The following is a 21,745-nucleotide window of genomic DNA, read 5'->3' on the forward strand; positions in this document are numbered from 1 at the left end:
CTTCTGCAGTGGGGGGGGGAGCCCAGGTGGGAGAGCCCCCAAACTAGGGAAAGCCTAGCTCAGCCGGGAAGGGAAAGGCAAGGCGGTCCCTAAGTAGCATGCCGGGCTGTGACCTTGACTTCGAGGCGGAGTGAGGCTCCTCTCCTGGCACCCTTGACCCAGAACCCGTCCTCTTCAGCTGGCGGCCCCCCGGCCCCTTTGATCAGCCAAGAAAACAAGTGTCTGATTCTGAGATTTTCTTTGTTGAACAACGGAGCCCATTGTAGAGGTGCCAGCTGGGGAGAGGGTGTGGGAAGCCTTGTGGGACCCAGGTGGGAGGTGACTGCCGCAGAGGAGAAGGAAAGAAGTAAACAAGGGAGGAAGGAGGCAGGCCAGGGAAGACAGAGAGCGAGAGAGCGAGGGAGCCTCCGTTTGAATCCTGGATCTGGGTGGCCTTCAGCCTTCCAAGCCATCCGGCAGTTCTTAGACAAGGACTCCTTGGAAGGCACCGTGTTGGGTGGGGTCGGAGACTGGACGCTGGTGCAGGGAACTCCCTTCACTAGTGTCGGGGGATGAATGAGCAAATGAGTGCTAGTCCCTAGGGATAAGGACCCAGAATTCAAGAGGCAGCATTCTGCAGAGAAATCCAGTGATATGTCAGTAAGAACACTATAAGAAACAAGGAGGAGGGGGCAGCTGGGTAGCTCAGTGGAGTGAGAGTCAGGCCTAGAGACAGGAGGTCCTAGGTTCAAACCCGGCCTCAGCCACTTCCCAGCTGTGTGACCCTGGGCAAGTCACTTGACCCCTATTGCCCACCCTTACCAATCTTCCACCTAGGAGCCAATACACAGAAGTCAAAGGTTTGGAAAAGAAAAAAAAAAAAGAAAAAAATTACTACACAGCTATCTCAAGGCAATTGGTTTCTTTTGTATTTTGCATTATACATTTAAACTCATTCTTCTGAGTAGGAGTCCATAAACTTGGACAAACTGCCTAATGCTGGGACTCAAAAGAAAAAGAAAAAACAGTTAACTTCACATCTATTCCTATCCTCACATTTCACAGAGGAGGAAACTGAGGCACAGAGGAAGAAATGACTTCCCTAAGGTTACAAGCTCATAATCAGCAAAGGTGGGATTTGAAGGCTGGTCCTTGCCTCCAAATCAAGTGTTCAAGACCTCTGGAGGTCTTGATCACTTCTTAGATTCCTTCTACAACTGAGAATCTAGAATTCCGTATTTCTAATGGAGGTCAGAGAAAGGCCTTTGTCACCTTTTTTTTTTGGCCTTTAAAGTTCATTTAATTAATTAATTCATTTAGAATACTTGTCCATTGTTATATGAATCATGTTCTTTTCCTCCCTTCTTCCCACCCTCGCCAATGAGCAATTCCACTGGGTTTTACATGTGTCATTGATCAAGACCTATTTCCATATTATTAATATTTGCACTAGGGTGATCGTTTAGAGTCTACGTCCCCAATCCTATCCCCATTGACCCATGCTTCACTTCTTAAAAAACAAAAACAAAAAACAACCCTTCCGTTTCTTCTTAGAATCAGTACAGGTTATTGGTTGCAAGGCAGAAGGAAATGGGAATTAAAATAATTTGCTCAGGGTCACAGAGCTAGTAAATCTCTGAGACCAGATTTGAATGTAGGACCTCTCACCTCTATGTCTGACTTTTGATCTACTGAGCCAGTACTGAGCCAGTCTGTCTTCCCAGCCCCCCTTCCCCCCCCCCCTGATTATTGCAATGGACTCCCTGGTCCCCAGGCCTCTTCTCTCCCAACTCTAGTATATTCTCCACATGGTAACCAAGGGGATTTTATTGATTCACAGATCTAACCATGTCACTCCCTTTCTCGAGAAATTTCATGTTGCCATTAAGATAAAACAAACTCCTTGTTTGGCTTTTTAAAGTCTTTCACAACTTGACCACAACTTCTCTTTTCAGCCTCATCATATATCAGTTGCCTTCCGGCTCTCTATTGTCCAAACTGTCTTCTCTGGTCCTTACTTAAGGCACTTCATCTTTGTGACTTTGAATGAGCTATTTCTCATGCCTGGAATGCTCTCCCTCCTCACCTCCAGCAGTACCAGTCTTCTGGTTATTCTATAAACAAGATACCCTCAGCTCTGGACATTTTTTCTGGCTGTCCTCCTTCTCTAGAACACTCTTCCTCCTCTATTCCAACTACTGACCTTTCTGGCTTCCTTTAAGCCCCGGCTAAAATTCCACCTTCTATAGGAAGGTTTCTTCAACTCCTTTTAATTCTAGTGCCTTCTTTTTCTTAATTAATTCCTATTTATCCTGTAGAGGAAAAAACCAAGAAGGCAGGGAGAAAAAGGCAAGGGACTCACCCAAGTTCTCCCAAACTCCCCTCCAATCAACTTCAAAATAATGCCTCAAAATGAATCCATGAAAGGACGGGGATGAAAACATTTTCCTTCCCAAGATAACTTAGAAAGTTGGCTGGAAAGGTCTGTCATTCCAGGATGAGAGTGAAATACAGTCCAGAACAGGAAATTCCATGAACATACCATCAGCAGACCTTGGGGGCAACAGCAGTATACTGATTTTCCTCTGTCAGCTTTTGGTTCTCCTTTTACATTTCTTCTTGCATTGCTTTCATTTCTCTTCCCCACTTTTCCTCTGCTTCTCTTAATTGGTTTTTGAAGTTTTTGTTTGTTTGTTTGTTTTGTTTTTAGCTCTTCCAGAATCTGTGTCCAATCCATATTTTCCTTCTGGACTTTGTGTGTGTTTGCTTTGCTTTCACTGTCCCCTTCTGTGTCTGTACCTTGCTCTTTGTCTCCATAAAAATTCTTTATAGAGTTAGGTGCTTTTTTTGTTGTTTGCTCATTTTCTCTACCTTTTTATAGATAGGCTTGTTGCTGGGAGGTTAGGGTACCCTTTTCCAATAAGATTGCCTGAGGGCTGAGAGCTCTGAGAGCCACCTCCCACTTTTGATTCAATTAACTCTTGAGATGCTGATAACTTAAAGACTTGCCTCAAGCTTGGGTGTAAGCTTTTGGTCTTACTCTGAGCTTGGTTAGGTCAGGAACTGCTCAAATTCTAGCCACAGGCTTAGATTTTTTTTTTTTTTTTTGGTCTCACTGTGTACTTGATCTAATTGGGCACACAGTTGATTGTCCTGTCCTGGATTTCCACCCTGAGCCCTCCACAAAAAGATCTGGACCCACTTCTAGTCCACCAACTACCCCAAATTGGTATCTGTATCCTCATCCCAAGCCCAGACTAGGACTCCTGGCTTCACTTTGGGCCCATGTAGAACAGCACACTTCACCACAGACTGTCCTGAGCTGGGGTTCCAATCTTCCCCACAGGATTAGAATTTCAAGGGGTGTGGGTTTATTGGGCCTCTTTTTGCCCAGTCAGGTTCTCAGGGTCTGGATGTTGATTTGAGTTTGGTTACAAACTTGGGACAGCAGATATGGGATGGGGTTGTGTGGCTTACTCTTGACTCCTTGCTAAAGACTCCTGCTGACTGTGCTCCCCTCTCATCCCTGTGCCCCAGATGTTCTCTGTCTACCTTTTGGGTTTTTCTTTTCTTAAAAGTTGTTTCACTTTTTCTCCTAGTTGGTTCTTTCTCTCCTGTATTTGTTTTGTGGCATTATTTTAATATTGGTTGGAGAGGATTTTGGTGGCAACTCTGAGCTTCTCTGCTTTACTTTACCATTTTGGCTTTCCCCCCCAGAACTCAATTAGCAGCAGTAGCTTCCAGAGCACTCAACCCACAGAAAGTAAAGGGGTCAGGCAACTGATGGGGGACATTGCTGGCAGTGGATGCAGGGCTCTGTTGCATTGCCCACACACAGATCCAGGTTCCTATTCTAGGTCACAGTTCCATGATGTAAATGAGTGGTCATGATTATTCATAGGCCAGGAGGGTAGTAAATACACATATCCTTAGATCATACCACCTTGGAATAACCTAAAACTTAAATACTCCCATTCTAACTATGAAAACATTTGTATTAAAAGACTGATGCTTTGAATAATGCCCCTCCATTACAGAAGCAGAATCCAACTGTAACATAAAATTAAAAGGCAAGAAATAGGCTGGGGAAATGGACAAACAAAAAAAGATCCTGACCATAAAACATTACTATGGTGACAGGGAAGGCCGAAATATAAACTCAAAAGAAGACAACAAAGTCAAAATGGCTACATGCAAAGCCACTAAAAAATATATGAATTGATCTTAGGTCCCAAAAGGCCTGAACTCCTTGAAGGCAGGAACTGTCTTTTGCCTCTTTATATCCCCAAGCCTTAATAATGTGCCCAGAACATGGTAGGCACTTAATACATGTTTATTGAATTGAATAATGTAGAATTATTCTCTTCCTTCAGGCCTCAACTCAAGCACCACCTTCCTCATGAAGTAATTCCTGACTCTTCCCTCTCCCCCAATTTCTAATGATCTCCCTTCCTTAATACCTTGTATTTATTTTCATTTGTACTGCATCTACTTTTTTAATGTCCCCATTATTTCTCCAGGTGGAATGTAAGCTTCCTGAAAGCAAGGGCTACTTATTTTTTGTCTTTATATCCCTGGTACCCACCACATAGGGATGGTCATAAAAGACTAAATTTGGGATTTCATTGGTATGGGGAACCAGGATGGGACAACTCCATTAATCACTGTATATCAAAACCTTCTTGGCAACTTACTATATTAGAAAGTTGCCTAGATTTGGAACTATGCCCAAAGGGCTATAAAATTGTGCATGCCCATTGACCTGGTAATGCCACTACTAGGTCTGTATCCCAAAGAGATAACAAAAAGGGGAAAGAGCCTACTTGTACAAAAATATTTCTAGCTGTCTTTTTATGTGGTAGCAAAGGATTGTTGAGGGGTTGTCCATCAATTGGGTGAATGGCTGAACAAATTATGGTACATGTTGGTGATGGAATACTATTGTGAAAAGGAATTTTTTTCCCCTTTGTCTATTTTAAGTTAATCAATCAAGAACTTAAAGTACCTCAACTTAACCCTTAGTAAGTCACTAACAAAGAAAGTTCATGCCCTAAAACACCACAAGCACTGCCCCCCCCCCCCCCATTCCCCGACCAGTCAGTGCCAGGCAAATTGGGAGGATGTGCTCAAAGGAATAATAAACTGGAGGAATTCCATGTGAACTGGAATGACCTCCAGGAATTGATGCAGAGCGAAAGGAGCAGAACCAGAACATTGTACACAGAGACTAATACACTGTGGTATAATCGAATGTAATGGACTTCTGTACTAACAGCAACGCAATGATCCAGGACAATTCTGAGGGACTTATGGAAAAGAAAACTATCCACATTCAGAGGAAGAACTATAGGAGTGTAAACACAAAAGAAAAACAACTGCTTGAACACATGGGTTAATGCGGACAATGACCACCTTCGAGCATTTATCAATAATATGGAAATAGGTCTTGATAGATGACACATGAAGAAACCAGTGGAAATGCGCATTGGCTACAGGGGGTGGGGGTGGAGGGAGAGAGAACAAGAATATGAATCATGGAACCATGGAAAAATTTTTCTAGAAAATAAAAAAATTAAAATTAAAAAAAAAATTGGGAGGCTGTGATCGGTTCCTGTGAAGTGGGAGAGAGAAGGGAAGTGATGTGGAGAACCTGCTTATAAAAAAGCCAGTCCAAGGACTCCTTAGAAGGAATTTGGCTGAAGAGGAGGCTTTTTGTGTAATTAATTCTGTGAGGCACTTTAAGAAGATACATTCAGCATTGATGAGTTGGGATGAAGAAGCATTTTGCACTGCATAGATTCGGTGTTGTGACTTGAACTGAAGGAAGAGGCTTACTATGGTGAGACCCTTTTTGAAGAGGCTATTGGACTTCCATGTGGAGACCATAACCTTGTTGGGGAGTGACCTGTATTTCTTTAAATAGGAGCTCTGGGGTGGTAGGCTAGGAAATATTTTCTACTTCCCTCATACATTTCCCTCCTTTTACTATATTTATATTAAATTAAATTATTCAGAGCTACTAACAACATTTTGACTTAAGAAGTTAATTTTATATATGGTGACCACAATTCTTTTTTTTTTAACACATTATTATTTTTGTCAAACTAAATTTTTAACTATTACATTTGGCAAACAATTTTAATTATTACACTATTGTGCTAGAAGAAATGACCAGCAAGATGATCTCAGAAAAGACTGAAAAGATCTATGGGAACTGATGCAGAGTGAAATAAGCAGAACCAAGAGAACATTGTATACAATAACAACAATATTGGATGATGATTATCTGTGAAAATTTGGCTACTCTCAGCAATGCAATGTTCTGGGTCAATCTTGAAAAACTTATGTCAGGGAATGTTCTCCACCTGCAGAAAAAGAGCTGTTGAAGTTGGCTTTCACGTCTGTTTATTTTTGGCTTTATTTGGGGGTTTTGGTTTTGTATGAATATACTCTTACAACAACGACCAATATGGAAATGTATTTTGCATGGCAATAAAAAAATTAAAAAAGAAAGTTACCCAAAGCATTGAGAGGTTATGTGACCTGCCTAGAGTCATATAACCAGAGTATTTTAAAGGCAGAACTTGAACCCAGATCTTCTGGGTTCTAAAGCCAGCTAGCTACACCATACAATGACCTCGCTGGTATTAAAAAGCCTAAATAAAACTAAAATAAACTAAAGTGAAACAATATTCCTTGATCTCAAGGAACTTACTACACTCTCCAGGATGAATAGGAATCTCAAGCACCTAGCACAGTGCTAGGCACATAGTAGGGACCAAATAAATGTTTGCTGACTAAATGAATGATTGAAGGTCACCCCTCTAGTCTTTCCCTTATAAAATGAAGGTTAGATATTCAGAAGACTTACCTTCATAGTGCCTGAGAGCAGTATTTGGGTGTGGAGGATGGAAATTGTCCAGCTAGCTCTCTGGTGACAGACCGTATTTGGAATGTTTCCTGGTTTAATATTAAATGAATCACTCCCATTTGACTCAAAGTCCATTGCTTCTCCCCCCACCCCCCCCAAAAAAGGGATGGTCCTTAAATGGGTCATCTGGTATTGGTAGTCAATATTTTCATGCACAAGATAACATTAACTCAGATTGGAACCAACAAGGGGCTTATTTTACTGACCCTCTATGCCTTCTCAGTGATCACTCTGAATGTCAATCCCCTTCTCTCCCATGAGAAACAGTGCCCTGGCACATGGAGCTTAGTGATGTTTACAGTAGAAGACGTTTACTGTGGATATATTAGCTGATCACTTCTTGAATTGACAGTTTCACTTTTCTCAGAGTGATTCTTTAAAGTTGGCACTAAAAGTCTTCCTGAACCTGGCACCAACCCCGCTTGCCCTGCAGGTTCATTTACACACACACACACACACACACACACACACACACACACACACACACACACACACGAAGCCTTTCCTAATTCACCATCCCCAACTTATTAGCTAATTCTCTCTTTCTCTCCCTCCCTCCCTCCCTCTCTCTCTATAGGGGGTCTCCATTGCTAGCCTCCACTGGCTGGCTCATAGTCAACATAATGAATGTTTATCATGACCTGATAAAGGCAGCTAGGTCATATAAAAAATAGAGCAATGGACTTGGAATCAGGAAGACTCATCTTCCTGAGTTCACATACATCCTCAGACACTTACTAGATGCTGGGACCCTGGAAAACTCACTTCACCTATTTGCCTTAGGTTCCTCTTCTGTAAAATGGAAAGCCATTCTAGTATCACTAGCAAGAAAACCCCAAATGGGGAGTTGGACACAACTGAAAAACATCTGAACAATAATGACAGCAACTTGATAAGTGCTGTGCTGTAGGGATTAAAAATTAATGGTTTAATGGTGGTCACCAATTCAAAGTATTATTGCTCAAAGTCGAAATCACTTTAATATCTTTTATTTACAAAAGAGATGGAAAGAGTGAAAGCAGAGAAATACAAAAGAGTAGAGAAGACATTAACCTATTTAAGTAAACTCTCTCCAGAAGACAGGAAAGGAAAGCCAGCTATCCACTCACCCAAGTTCCCATCCAAGAGGCAGGTCAAGAAGATGACTTGAGCTGAAGGTGACTCCTGAGGCCAGACTTTCTTCTTTGAACTAACCTTCTTGAAGCTGACTTCCTTCTTGAAGTTGAACTCCCCAGTCCCAGAAATTCAGGGCCTTTTATAGTGGTTTCTTATCCCTTCCCTTCTTCACAAGGGCCAATAACAGCTTCCAAATTGCCCAACACTGCCCAGGGAGGCAGTGTCTGTGGGATGCACCTCTCACTTTCTGGATGTGTGAATTCTCATCAAAAGGGTTCACATGGGGGCAGCTGGGTAGCTCAGTGGATTGAGAGCCAGGCCTAGAGATGGGAGGTCCTAGGTTCAAATCCAGCCTCAGACATTTCCCAGCTCTGTGACCCTGGGCAAGTCACTTGACCCCCATTGCCCACCCTTATCACTCTTCCACCAAGGAGCCAATACACAGAAGTTAAGGGTTTAAAAATGTAAAAAAAAAAAAAAAAAAAAAAAAGGGTTCACAGTTTCCTGGCTGATTGAGTTTTTGAGGGTGTGAATTCACTAAATGGTTTGCAGCTCTTCCATCTAGTTCAAGCTTGTGTTGATTCAAACAAAAGGTAGAAAAAGGAAGAGTTAATCCTGTCTTCAGTCTCTAGTGAGGTACTAAGCAGAGATACTTAAGTTGTTGTTAACCAAATTGTTAACTCCAACTAGGCAAAGAGAATAAAAGATTCCCTTTGTCTATTCTGAGTATAAACTCAGAATAGACAAAGAGAACCAAGAATTTCCTTTCACAGTGCTAAGTGATAAGGCTACAAAAGATGACAAAACATAGTCCAGAGGAAGGTATGGAGGACAGTGTTTAGGGCAGTAAGCCTAGAGTCAGAAGGACCTGAGTTCAAATTTGATCTCAGACCCTTCCTAGCTGTGTGACCCTGGGCAAGTCACTTAACTCCAGTTGCCTAGCCCTTACTACTCTTCTGCTTTGGAACTGATACTGATTCTAAGACAGAAGGTAAGGGTTCAAACAAACAAATCATGCCCTCCAGGAGCTCACAGTTTAATAAGGAAGACAACATGCCAAGAGCTAGTAGGCACATACAAGAATTATAGCATGTAAACAAGGCAGAATCTTAAAGGGAAGACATTTTATCAGTCTTTCTTAAAGACTGTTGAATTGTTCTCTTCTGGAGTCTGTTGATAACAAGACCTGCAGTTCTAAATGGATGAAAATTTTAGGATCCTCTCATTGACTCCATCTTATGCAGGTGACTTTGAACTTGGGGCTTCTCTGCATCAGGCTATGAACTCAGCCCAGCTCAGTCATGCACCATTTTTAGGAGATGGATTCACCAATCACATTAGGAAGCCATGCTGGTGCCTCTAAGCACAATGCAGCAATCACCTGGCTCTTCTGGCCTGGGAAGACACAGCCTTGAGCTTCATTCCTCACACAGCTGCTTAGTCATGTTCTTGGGGTGGAATGTTCCCACTTAAACAGCCCAGCCCTTCTTCAGCTGAAATGATACCTCCCTCCATGTCTGTTCCCTAGAACCTTACATACCTGGCACTCAGACGAAAAACCGACCAAAGCACTTTATTTGGACGCAAACTCACACAGAAATGATCTAATGTTTCATTTGAGCCCTGGTGAGCTGCATTCCAGGCTCAGACTTCAACCAGGCAAAAGAAGACTGAGTTGAGAGATGGATTCAGATCTTGGCTGGAACTTGCCAAAGGACTGTTGTATATTATAGCCCTGGGGAGTCCTGGCTTCAATGCTTTTATTTGGATAATAGTGTCACACGCTTTAGAGCTGGAAGAAACTTTAGTCTGTGTCTAAGTGTAAGTGTGGGATCAAGTCTAACTCCCTCAAATTGCAGATGAAAATCTAAGGTGCGGAGAAGGTAAATGACTTACTTAGGACCACAGCAGTAACAAGTAGTAGAATTGGTATTTTAATCCAAAAGATGTGTTGGATTCAAAATAGCCACTGATGACCCTTCCTCAGGGATGCTCTAAGGCAAGAATTCGTAATCCTTTTGTTATGTTGTGATCTTCTTTGGGAGTCAGTCTGGTGAAGCTTCTGGACTCTTCAGAATACTGTTTTTTACATGCTTAAAATAAAATATGTAGGATTACAAATTACAAAATAGCATCATCTCTCTACCCATTTATCCATCTATCCATCTCTCTGTTTCTGTTTCTGTCTCTCTCTGTCTCTATCTCTCTCTGTCTCTCCCTTGTCCCTCTCTCACTGTCTCTGTCTGTCTGCCTGTCTGTCTCTCACTCTTTTATACAGACTAAGGAAAGAAAAAAGCAAACACATATTAGCCAAATAATTACTCTGTTTGGGGCAGCGTGCTAAGCAGTGGTCTAAGAGTTCTCCCTCTTCTGACATTTTCTACTCCAAGAGCCCTAAAAGCTCTGGAATTATATGTTCTAGTGTCTCACCCAATGTTATTTTATATCTACTATCACCAACACCCTGGGCTAGCAAGGTGGCACAGTGGATAGAGAGCTGGCCCAGAGATTTCTGGCTCAAATTCAAGATAGGGCAAGGCTGGATTTATGACTTCTGTTACAGGGAACTCCCAGGTGAGGAAACACCATCTACCCATGTGTGTTGGCACCTTCTTTGCAGCTTAGTCTTAAATAATTGTTTAGAGCCCTGAAAAGACATTCCCCCCCCCCCAGGTCCCACAGCCAGTATGTGTCAGAGGTGGCTCTTCTCAGCCTTGAGGTCAGCTCTCTACCCACTAGGACAGGTTCCCTTTCATAAAATGAAAGATGGAGAACCCTTCAATTGGTCAGCTGGCTTCCTGCTGCCTCTGTAGGTCCCCGATCTCTGGGCCAGCAGATTGCTCAAGCGATGGCAGAGGAAACCTCAACTGAGGGGAATTGGGGCTCCCCTGCCCAAGGGTTGCTTCTACTGAGTATGAAACCTCACCCACCAAGTGTGATTTCCACCCAGACTCTGTGGTTATGAATGAGGGGAGGTTACTGGAAACATTACCCCTTCTTCAACCAGAGGTCTATGGTTTCTAGGAGAGGCAAGAAGGTTTCAAGTGTTTGTTGCACCTCCTGCTGTTGCCTGACTGGTCGTGACCCTGTTTTTGTTTTTGTTTTTTGACTGGTTTGCAATTCCCTTCTGTAGCTTATTTTACAGATGAGGAAACTGAGGCAAACAGGGTTAAGTGACTTGCTCAGGGTCACCCAGCTAGTAAGAGTCTGAGGCCAGATTTGAACTCACGAAAATGAATCTTTCTGACTCCAGGATTCTATCCATTATGGCACCTTGCTGCCCTCTTGCTCCTATGGGGGCCCACATTTGCATAAAGAGGCGCTGTTCATCTTGTGGGCTCACTCTCAGAAATCACCCCTCCCCTTTTGCCCTCCTCATCGGGGATAGAAACCAAGTTTCTCAAGGTGGGAAGGTGGGATGATGTGGGGTGGATGGACAGCATAGTGTGGAGACAGGAAGATGTGGTTTAAGGGATTCTTCTGGTTTGGGCACCATCATGTCCCACCTGAGTCTTCTCTTCTACAGGCTAAACATTCCCTGCTCCCTCACTGGCCCTCCATGGCATGGTTCCTTTCTTCCTGTGCCATTGTATGACTTGACTTTGGGGGCCAATGACTGCTGGGGTTGAACGAGTACTTGTTGCTGTTATCATGGAAGTGACTGCTTCAAGTGCTATTTGAGCTTGATGGCTCTTGAGGATACATCTAACTTTGAGAATGTGGGATTTAATCACTATGGGTTTAATCCCCTGGAAGGTACTGGGTTCCTCCTTTTAAGACCAGGTGGATAACCATTTGTTGGGTGTGTTTGCTCTAGTCTAGTTAGTCAATAAGCATTTATTATTATTATTTTAGAAACCCAACTTTCTGTCTTAGTAACAACTTCAAGACAAAAGACGGAGGGGTTAGGTAATTGGAGTTAAATGACTTGCCCAGGGTCACACAGCTAGGAATTATCTGAGGCCAGGCTCTCTAGCCATTGTACCATCTAACTGCCCCTGAACAAGCATGCATTAAGAGCTTCTATGCCAGGCACTGTGCTGAATGCCAAAGAAGCACAAACACCATCCTTGCCCTCTCAGAATTCAGGTTCTAATGAGGAATCTGTTTGGATGCTGGGATCGGATTATGTGGTCTTAGAAATCCCTTTCAAATGGAAGACTCTGCGATTCTGGGATTCTGCGCCTGGTGTTCCCATCCTCTCTTAGGTCCCTGGATTGGGGGCATTGTGCAGGGACTGGCGACGCTAGTCCATAGAGGGAAACGCATGCCATTGAAGGAATGGGCGAGCCTTCAAGACAAATAAAGACATCGATTGGAAACCCAAGTTATGTGCCCATTTAAAATAGCAACTTTCCCGTCATGCTTCTAAAAATACCTTGGAACCATGCAAAGCAACTTCTTAAAAAAACCCGCAGCTCAGGGGAAAAGTTGCTACTGGTCTGGGGAAGGAATGCTGGCCCTCCAGGTTCTTAGCAGGGCTCCAGGAGCAGTCTGAGGGCTGGGCTTCTAGTGACACCAACTGGCGAAAGTCTAAGCTGCAAGAGTCATACATGGGATCTTGGAAAGCCTCCCCAAAGCCCTCCTGCAACTCAGCGCCCCGCTCCTACATGGATGCCAGTAGCCTCTCCAGCAGACCAGACAGGGGCCACTCCTGAAATTACTGCTTCATGACTTCTGCCACCTCTCTAGTAAGGGGGTCCAGTGGGTAGAGCTCTGGGCTCAGAGTCGGGAAGTCCTGAGTTCAATTCCAGGCTCAGAAACTTGTAGGACCCTAGAATTAGATAGAAAAAAAAAAAAAAAGCATCAGGGTTTCTCCTTGTGGCAAAATTGTTAATGTTTTCATTTCATTATCATTGTGTACTTGAGGCTGCTGGGGAATTGCTGATGGTTGTCATAGATCAAGTGGACAAATCCCTTAACCTATAAGAGCCTCAGTTTCCTCATTTGTAAAAATGGGGACATTAATAACACCTATCAGGCATAGCCAGGTGACTCAGTAGATAGAGTGCCAGACTTGAAGTTGAGAGGTCCTGAGTTCAAGTTTGGCCTCAGATACTTCCTACTTGTGTGACCTTGGGCAAGTCACTCAACTTCCATTGCTAAATCCTTACTGTTTTTCTCCCTTGGATTCAATATTTAGTATTGATTTTAAGATAGAAGGGAAGGATTTAAAAACAAAAACAATAAGAGAATCAACTAAGAGAATATTTGTCAAGTGTTTAGCCTTGTACCTGGCATATAGTAGGTACTTGGTAAATGCTAATTCCCTTCCCTCTCTTTCCATTTCATTTTGGGACAGCTCGAGGGGTGAAGGAAGTTTTTCTTCTTTTTCTGATGATTGCCTCTTAGTGATTTGAACCATTGTGCTTCCTTCTACCTTGTGAAGTCAAGCAGAACAAGGTTGCTCCCTCTTTTGGCATGACAGGCTTTTAGCTACCTGAAGACAGTCCTCATCTCTAAGCTGAGTATTCTCTTCTTCAGGCTAAAAATCCTGGGCTTTTTCACTGATCCTCCATGACCTGATCTCAAGACTTGTTAGCATTCTGTTTGTCCTCTCTAGATGCTCTCCAATGTCTCCCTGTCCTTCCTAAACAGTGGAACCCAGCCCTGGTTGCAAGACAGCAGGTGTGATTTGATCAGGGCAGAAGATAGGGAAAATGGTCAACCTTCAGTCTTCCAAGGAATGAAAATAAATTAACTTTATTTTTTAAATTCTTTTTTCTTTTTTTTTTCAAACCCTTAACTTCTGTGTATTGGCTCCTAGGTGGAAGATTGGTAAGGGTGGGCAATGGGGGTTAAGTGACTTGCCCAGGGTCACACAGCTAGGAAGTGTCTGAGGCCAGATTTCAACCTAGGACCTCGTGTCTCTAGGCCAGACTCTCAATCCACTGACCTACCCAGCTGCCCCCAATAAATTAACTTTATACAATAACTCAGATCTTGTCCCCACCCCCCCAAGTCATGTGACCCACTGTGCCATCTGATGTTTTAAAAAACCCTTCCATTCTCTCTTAGAATCAATAGTATCAGTTCCAAGGTAGAAGAGCAGCAAGGGCAAGGCAATTGAGGTTAGGTGATTTGCCCAGGATCACACAGTGAGGCAATGATTCTATGATGAAAGGTAAGGGTTAAATAAGAAAGGTTAAATAAAGAAGGGTTAAATAAAAAAGATTAAATAAGAATCATTTCAATTAGAAGTTTAACCAATGTAAGCTAATTGCGACAAGGAGACGGAAAGATTCCAGAAAGCATCTTAGTTAGCACCGACATCAAATGTGAAATGTTTTGTAATTCCCAGGTGCATCATCATCACCACCACTACCACCACCATCATTATCACTTGCCAGATTTAGAGTCACGGCTGCCAGAGGTAACACAAGGTCAGAAGAGAAACTTTACTATATATTTTTTCAAAGAAGAATGATGGGTAATTATGAGCAGTGTCATATCTCCTGAAGCAGAGAGAAGCAGAGCAAGGTAATGCCAATCGAAATCAAGATGGATAGGATAAGTTTAGTCATTGCAAGGGCATTCAAGGTTGAATACAGAAAGAGCAGAATGAGCAGAACTAAAATAGCAAAGGTTTTCAAAAAATATTTCAATAAACTGCATTGTTCTCCAGCAAAGAAAATGGAACCATCTCCCTTGGACCCGAACACCATAATCCCTTTGGTGGTTAGACAGGAGGGAGAAATGAAACTAAAGAAACCAAAGAGAGGCAAAAATTGATTAGATGAAGCATTCATCTTTCTCTGTCTCTCTGTGTCTGTGTCTGTCTGTCTGTCTCTTTCTCTCTCTCTCCATCCCACCCCTTTCTCTCTTGTTATGCAGGGAGGATTAGCACTTCTGTTGTGAGGGCTTTTTGAGCTCTATTTAGGGCTTATCCACCACTGGTGTCCATCTCTCACCTAGCTCTCACCTGTGACTCCAAGAAATTGTAGTGTCTGACTCCTGGTTCAAAGCTCTATCCTCTGTGCCATCTAGCTCCTATCTAGTTTTTTGTTTTATTTTTTATTTTTAAACCCTTGCTAGAAAAAAATTTTAAACCTTTACCTTCTAAGGTCTTAGAATCAATATTATGTATTCATTCCAAGGTAGAAGAGGGGTGAGGTCTAGGCAATTAAGTGACTTGCCCAGGGTCACATAGCTGGGAAGTGTCTAATCCCAGATTTGAACCTAGGACATCCCTTCTCTAGGCCTAGCTTTTAATCCACTGAGCTACCCAACTGCTCCTAACTCCTCTCTGTGGGAAGCCATCAAAGCTCATGCCGTTCGCACAGCTCCACACAGACTCTGGAACCCACACAGTAGGTGACAGAAGGATGGTAATTCCACTCAGATTTCCCTTTGTGGCTCTTTTGTCACTAACATACCCTTTTATTAGAATTATTGTAATAAATATCCTTACTCAGCCCCAGGGAAATACAGAAGAACATTATAGGCTATTGTTAGAACCCTTACAGGCCCCCTACAAACTCCTAGGAAATTCCCACCTTTACATGCAGTAATACAGAAATTCCCCTAGAAGTCACTTCACAACAAACCAGCAAATAGTGAGTTAATGTTAAAGATTTAAAAACCCTAACTTAGATTCCCATACACAGGTACCTGCAAAAACAGGCCAGAATAGTCTCCAAGTTTCTCTCCTCCCACCCCCCGGATAGTACACATAAAAGAACAATGAAATGAAATATGGAGAAATCATCTTCCATGAAAAAACTTGTACTTTCCCACCACTGTGGCCCAAGAGATACGTCAAAGATAGCTAACACATTGTCTCTAAGAAAAGATGTATGGTGAGATTTTGTGTGATCTCAAAGCGTATAAAATAAACGTTAACCAAGGCAAAGCAGAGCAGTATTCATGATGCCTGCCAGACTGGCTGAAATTCAAACTGTCTCTCATTCATCTCATTCATGCCAATGCTGTCTTGCCACCAAGATTTTCCTAGACCTGTGGGAGTCCTTTACTTCTGTACCTATCTATAAAAAATCTTTATCAATATAGTCTATAGGAAAGTTGAAGATGTCCCTGATAAAGTATTTATTGAGAAAAAGTAGACTTGGATTACTTTCTGTCTTGTTGCAAGCCAAAAAGGTGTTCCCCAATCCCAAAGCAATACATAAAAGGAAAAGAAAAAATCCCTACTTGGAAAGGAAACTTGCTCCCTTACAGTGTCCCCTCAGCACTTGGGGTTTTCTTCACAAGGATTCAAGTCCTGGAGTCAACTGTAAGTCACCCTTGCACCCTTCAAATGAAAAAAAAAATATGACTAATATTTGTCTAAAGCCTCTAGGGGTCTGGGAGCTTCACCTTCTCCTCTCATGGAGGTCTCTTTCCCTCTGCTCTAGCTCAGATGAGTACAAAATGCTAAAATGAAATTGGCACCTTTTCCATAGAGCTTAAAGTACTTTATTCTTTCTCCTCTACTCTGTACCCCCTCCCAACCAGGTTTAATAACTGACTAACATGAAAAGGAAAAGGAAAACAAGATAGGATACAGAGTTTTCCAGACCAACTCCCTGCAGGGATTTGAACCTGGGACAGTGGAAATCATCCCCTCAACTTTAAATAAATAAAAATATTTCCATGATTCCATCGACACATAAGAACATCTAATTGGAATCTGGACAAAATTTTCTTTTGTTGTTCAGTTCTTTCAGTCATGGTCATTCTTTGTGATCCCATTTGGGGTTTTCTTGACTAGGATACTAGAACACTTTGCCACTTTTTTCTCCAGCTCATTTTATAGATGAGGAAACTGAGACAAAACATTTTTCTAGATATCCTTTTATTCATAGGAAAAAGTAGGATTTCCCTAGGAGTTACAGTACCATAGATGATCCTTTTTGAAGACAAATTTCCTCTGGGTCCTTATTACAAAGGGCACTTCTGTAATAATAATGAAAGCCAGTCACCAAAGTTATGAAGAAGGGAGATAGAGAGAGTCTATGAGGTGAGACTCTCTTCTAGCTCTCCCCTCCCACCAATTATATACTGGCTAGACTTGGAGGAGGGTGTCACTCCGAAACTGGGTGACCTGGATGGTTGTGCCACCCCACAGGAGTTGGGGGCATGGCTTCCCTATAAGATGAGGTATGGGGACCCCAATCCAATTCTGAATGAGGGTGGGGTTCATGCAAGCCTCCCCCCCCCCCCCCAGGTCAGCCAACTTCACAGTGGGTGGTCTGGCTTCAAGTTGGAGACAGTCAGACCAAGCTGTGATTCCCCTTCCCCTTGTCTCTCAGGCACTCTGGAACGCTATCTGACTAATGAATGTCTTTTATTAATATCAATATAGGGACTGGATAAAGGGGTGAAGGGCAGAGGGATTTGGGGGTGCCCTCTTCTCTATTTCTATGGGGTCTGTCACTCGGGTGGGAACCTTTGGGGTTCACACTCCTAAGCATCTCCCCCCTTGTCCCTTCTCCTTCTGTTTCTATTTCTATCCTTTTCTGTAATTTCAACTTAATCCAGAAAGGGTCTCTCACAAGGTTGGGTAATGGGAGAAGGAGCCTAAGAGATCGCTCCCAAAATGGAGTCCCAAACTTAGCTGACTTGATGATTGAAGTCTTGCTGGGTGAGATGCAATGGGAGGCCTTTGACCAGGGAATTGGGTTTTCAATGTCCAAAGAAAAATCCTAAGGAAGCTCTCAGGACTGGATTCGAGCTGAGATGTTCTCCTCCTCCCTCTCTCAGTCCTCTGTGGGAAGTTCTCTCCTTCCTCCTCCTCCCTCCAGAGAATTGCCCAGAATCTCCTCTGGTCTTAACTGTCACCAACTGTCAGTCACTCCTTCTCTGGCTCCTTCTGTCCCATCCCACTTTGCACAAATTCCATCATTACACTTCAAAATTCCCTCAATATATCCTAGTTGTTGCAAAAGCATTCCTGCTGAAATGTCAAAATTGACCAATGACTGGAAAAGTGGCATCAGTTAAAGACAAGAGAAAATAAGATCCAATAATATTTTCATGATACAAAATCCAAGCTTTTCCTATTAGCCTTAATATCAACACATACAATACTGGGTCATACAGAAAGTTTCAGTACTTAAACATTCAATAAATCAGCCAATGCAAAAGATTGCAAAAATTGTAGCAGGAACTGGTTTTATGTTTGAAGAAATATGCTGGAAAAGCTGCTATACAATTGATGTCTAAAATAAGAGAGAAAACAAATTGCCATTTAAAAGAAATGAATATGATCTCCAGTTGGCAAATGGTCAAAGGATATGAATAGACAATTCTCAGATGAAGAAACTGAAGCTATCTTTAGTCATATACAACAATGTTCCAAATCACTATTAATTAGAGAAATGAAAATCAAAACAACTCTGAGATACAACCTATCAGGCTGGCTAATATGATAAAAAAAAAAAGGAAAATGATAAATGTTGGTGGGAATGTGGAAAAACTAGAACACATACGTTTTTGGTGGAACTGTGAACTGATACAACCATTCTGAAGAGCAATTTGGAACCATGTTCAAAGCATCATAAAAATATTTCTACCTTTTGACTTAGAAATACTACAACTAGGTCTATATTTCAGAGAGATCAAAGATGGGGGATGGGGAAGGACCTACTTGTACACAACTATAGCAACTTTTTTTTTTTGTAGTGGCAAAGAATTGGAAAATAGAGGGATGTCCATCCATTGGGGAATGACTGAACAAGTTGTGGTATATGATTGTAATGGAATACTATCATGCCCTAAGAAATGACAAACAAGATAATCACATACACACACACACACACACACACATACCTGGAAAGACATATAAAATGATACAAAGTGAAGTGAGCAGAACTAGGAGAACAATGTACACAGGAACAATAATGATATATGATGACAACTGTGAATGATCTATCTAACCATTATCAGCAATGCAAGGATCCAAGACAACTTGAATGGATTTATAAAATAAAAGAACTGATGGAGTCTTAAAATGCAGATTCTTCACTTTATTTCCTCCATGAATTTTTCTCTAGTGTAAGGTATATGGCTTATTTCACAACACGATGAACATGGAAATATATATTGTATGATAACACATATATAACTGATATAATATTACCTGCCATCTTGAGGAAATTGGAGGGGTATGTGATAACTACTTGTTATTACTCCTATAAGTAGTGATAACTAGAAGATGGATGGAGTGGGAGAGGAAGGGATTTAGGATAAAGGGATGCTTGTTGCCTATGGAACAGGTATTCCAAAGGATACAGTAGAAGGGGCAGTATTTGGTTGGGACTTAGGGGTGGAAGAATTGAGGGGGATGGAAATAAAGAATTGGGTTGTGGGGGATGGAGAATGGAGTTTGGATGGAGACCTATAGGGGTTTAGAATCACGGAGATTTGTGGGAAATTTTCCACCTGCATGGGTAGGAGGGAAGGAGAGGACATGGAGTGAAGAATGTCTGAAAATGATTATTAAAAATTGTATCGACATATAAAATAAAAAACAAAGAATATGAGGCATCCAATAATGAAAGTTCTCATGGGTAAAGAAGCTCTTTTAGTGGATCCTCCGAAATATGAGAGGTCCTAGATTTGAATTCCAGATGCCTACCATATGTAGCATTACCAATAATTTTGTCAGTAGCCCATATAAGTCTTTAAGATTCTCATCCAAATTCTTGGGTTCTCAAGTCTCTAATGGCTACTTCTAACTTCCTCTCAGGGTTTTAGGAATACTTCTGACGATTCAAGGAGGTGATTCTTTAATGCCACTGCAGGCTCATACCCCAGAGAGCTCCATGGTGTAGTTTCTAATCCAGCCTCCTCCCTCTCACACACACACACAGACACAGACACAGACACACACAGACACACATACACACATAAGTTTTCAGGATTGGTCGAGAAGTTCTATAAGTTGCAGAAGAACGGAACAAAAAACATTCTAATAAATTCAAATCAATTCCATAATGCTTAATTAAATATCTACTATGTGTCAAATATTGGGTACTTTCAAGTCAAGTGGACTACACTCAGCAAGTGAGATTTGGTCTAGAAGTAAATGTGTTCTAGGAAATGACTTAGGTGGGTCTGACTCCCACAGTTTCTCTTCCCCATTCCTCTTTCCTATTTCTACACCCAAATACTAATAGCTAGACTTTAAGCTACTTTAATTAAACCCTGAAGGAAACTCCAGCTCTCAAGCCACACTAGTGGAGAGCAGGCTTTCAGTCACCATAGCATGCAAGGAATAAAAGAAATGGGGCATGATATCGCCAAGCTGTTATTTCTCCTTTGTCTCAAATCTGGAGAAACAGGCTCTAATTACTCTACAGTTTGTGTGTATGTGTGTGTGTGTGTGTGTGTGTGTGTGTATACATGCATCTGTGTGTTTGTGCATGCACACATAACATCTTTTAATGGACTAAATGATGGCTTCTGAAGATGTTATTTCAATTATTGTAAGCATCCCAGAACACAGAAATATCTTTTTTATTTTTATTCTGAATATTTTCCCATAGCTACATGTTTCATGTTCTTTCCCTCTCCTCCAACTCCCCCTAACCCCCCATAGCTGACGCACAATTCCACTGGGATTTACATGTATCATTGATCAAGACCTAATTCCATATTATTGATAGTTCAACTAGAGTTATCGTTTAGCGTCTTCATCCCCAATAATATCCCCATCAGCCCATGTGTTCAAGCAGTTGTTTTTCCTCTGTGTTTCTTCTCCCACGGTTCTTTCTCTGAATGTGGCTAGTTGTCTTTCTCATAAGTCCCTCAGCCTTGCTCAACACAGAGATATCTTAAGAAGTACAAGATGAGAAGGATTCACCAGCCTGATTTCACCACCTCCCATGTTTTCTGGGAGGGAATTCAGCCACTGTTTGCCGGATAAAACACAGAAATACAGACTACTTTATTTTTAGATTCTAGAGGGAAAGAACTTTTAAACGGTGGGAAAAGAATAAGAACTTTTGCCAAATAACCCATATTTCCACTCCAGGCTCTAAAACAAGAGTTGGCAACGTATGGCTCTCGAGTTCTTTTGAGGGCCAGATATGGCTCTTTCTGCAGGAGCCATAAAGTCCATTTTTTTTCAGGTGCTGTTACAGGAGTGGCATTGTGAGCACTGAACGGCTCTCACAAAATTACATTTTAGAATTGTGGCGTTTATGGCTCTCATGGCCAAAAAGGTTGCCGACCCCTGCTCTAAAAGAACAAAGAGAATTTCCTCAGTATGCAAGTGATTAATAATTGGTGGAGTGAATAGAGCACTGACCTGGGAATCAAGAAGACTCATCTTTCATGAGTTTGAATCTGGCCTCAGACACTTACTAGCTGTGTGACCCTGGGCAAGGCAACTCTATTGGCCTTGGTTTCCCCATCTGGAAAATGAACTGGAGAAGAAAATGACAAATCACTCCAAGATCTTTGCCAAGAAACCCCCAAGTCTGGAGAAGCTGGGTAGTCAGTGGATTGAGAGCCAGGCCTAGAGACAGGAGGTCCTAGGTTCAAATCTGGCCTCAGACACTTCCCAGCTGTGTGACCCTGGGCAAATCACTTGACCCCCATTGCCTAGCCCTTACTGCTCTTCTGCCTTGGAGCTAATACACAGTATTGACTCCAAGATGGAAGGTAAGGGTTTAAATTAAAAAGAAAGAAAGAAAGAAAGAAAGAAAGAAAGAAAGAAAGAAAGAAAGAAAGAAAGAAAGAAAGAAAGAAAGAAAGAAAGAAAGAAAGAAAGAA

This window comes from Gracilinanus agilis, chromosome 2 (assembly GCF_016433145.1).
Source record: "Gracilinanus agilis isolate LMUSP501 chromosome 2, AgileGrace, whole genome shotgun sequence".
NCBI lineage: Eukaryota > Metazoa > Chordata > Mammalia > Didelphimorphia > Didelphidae > Gracilinanus > Gracilinanus agilis.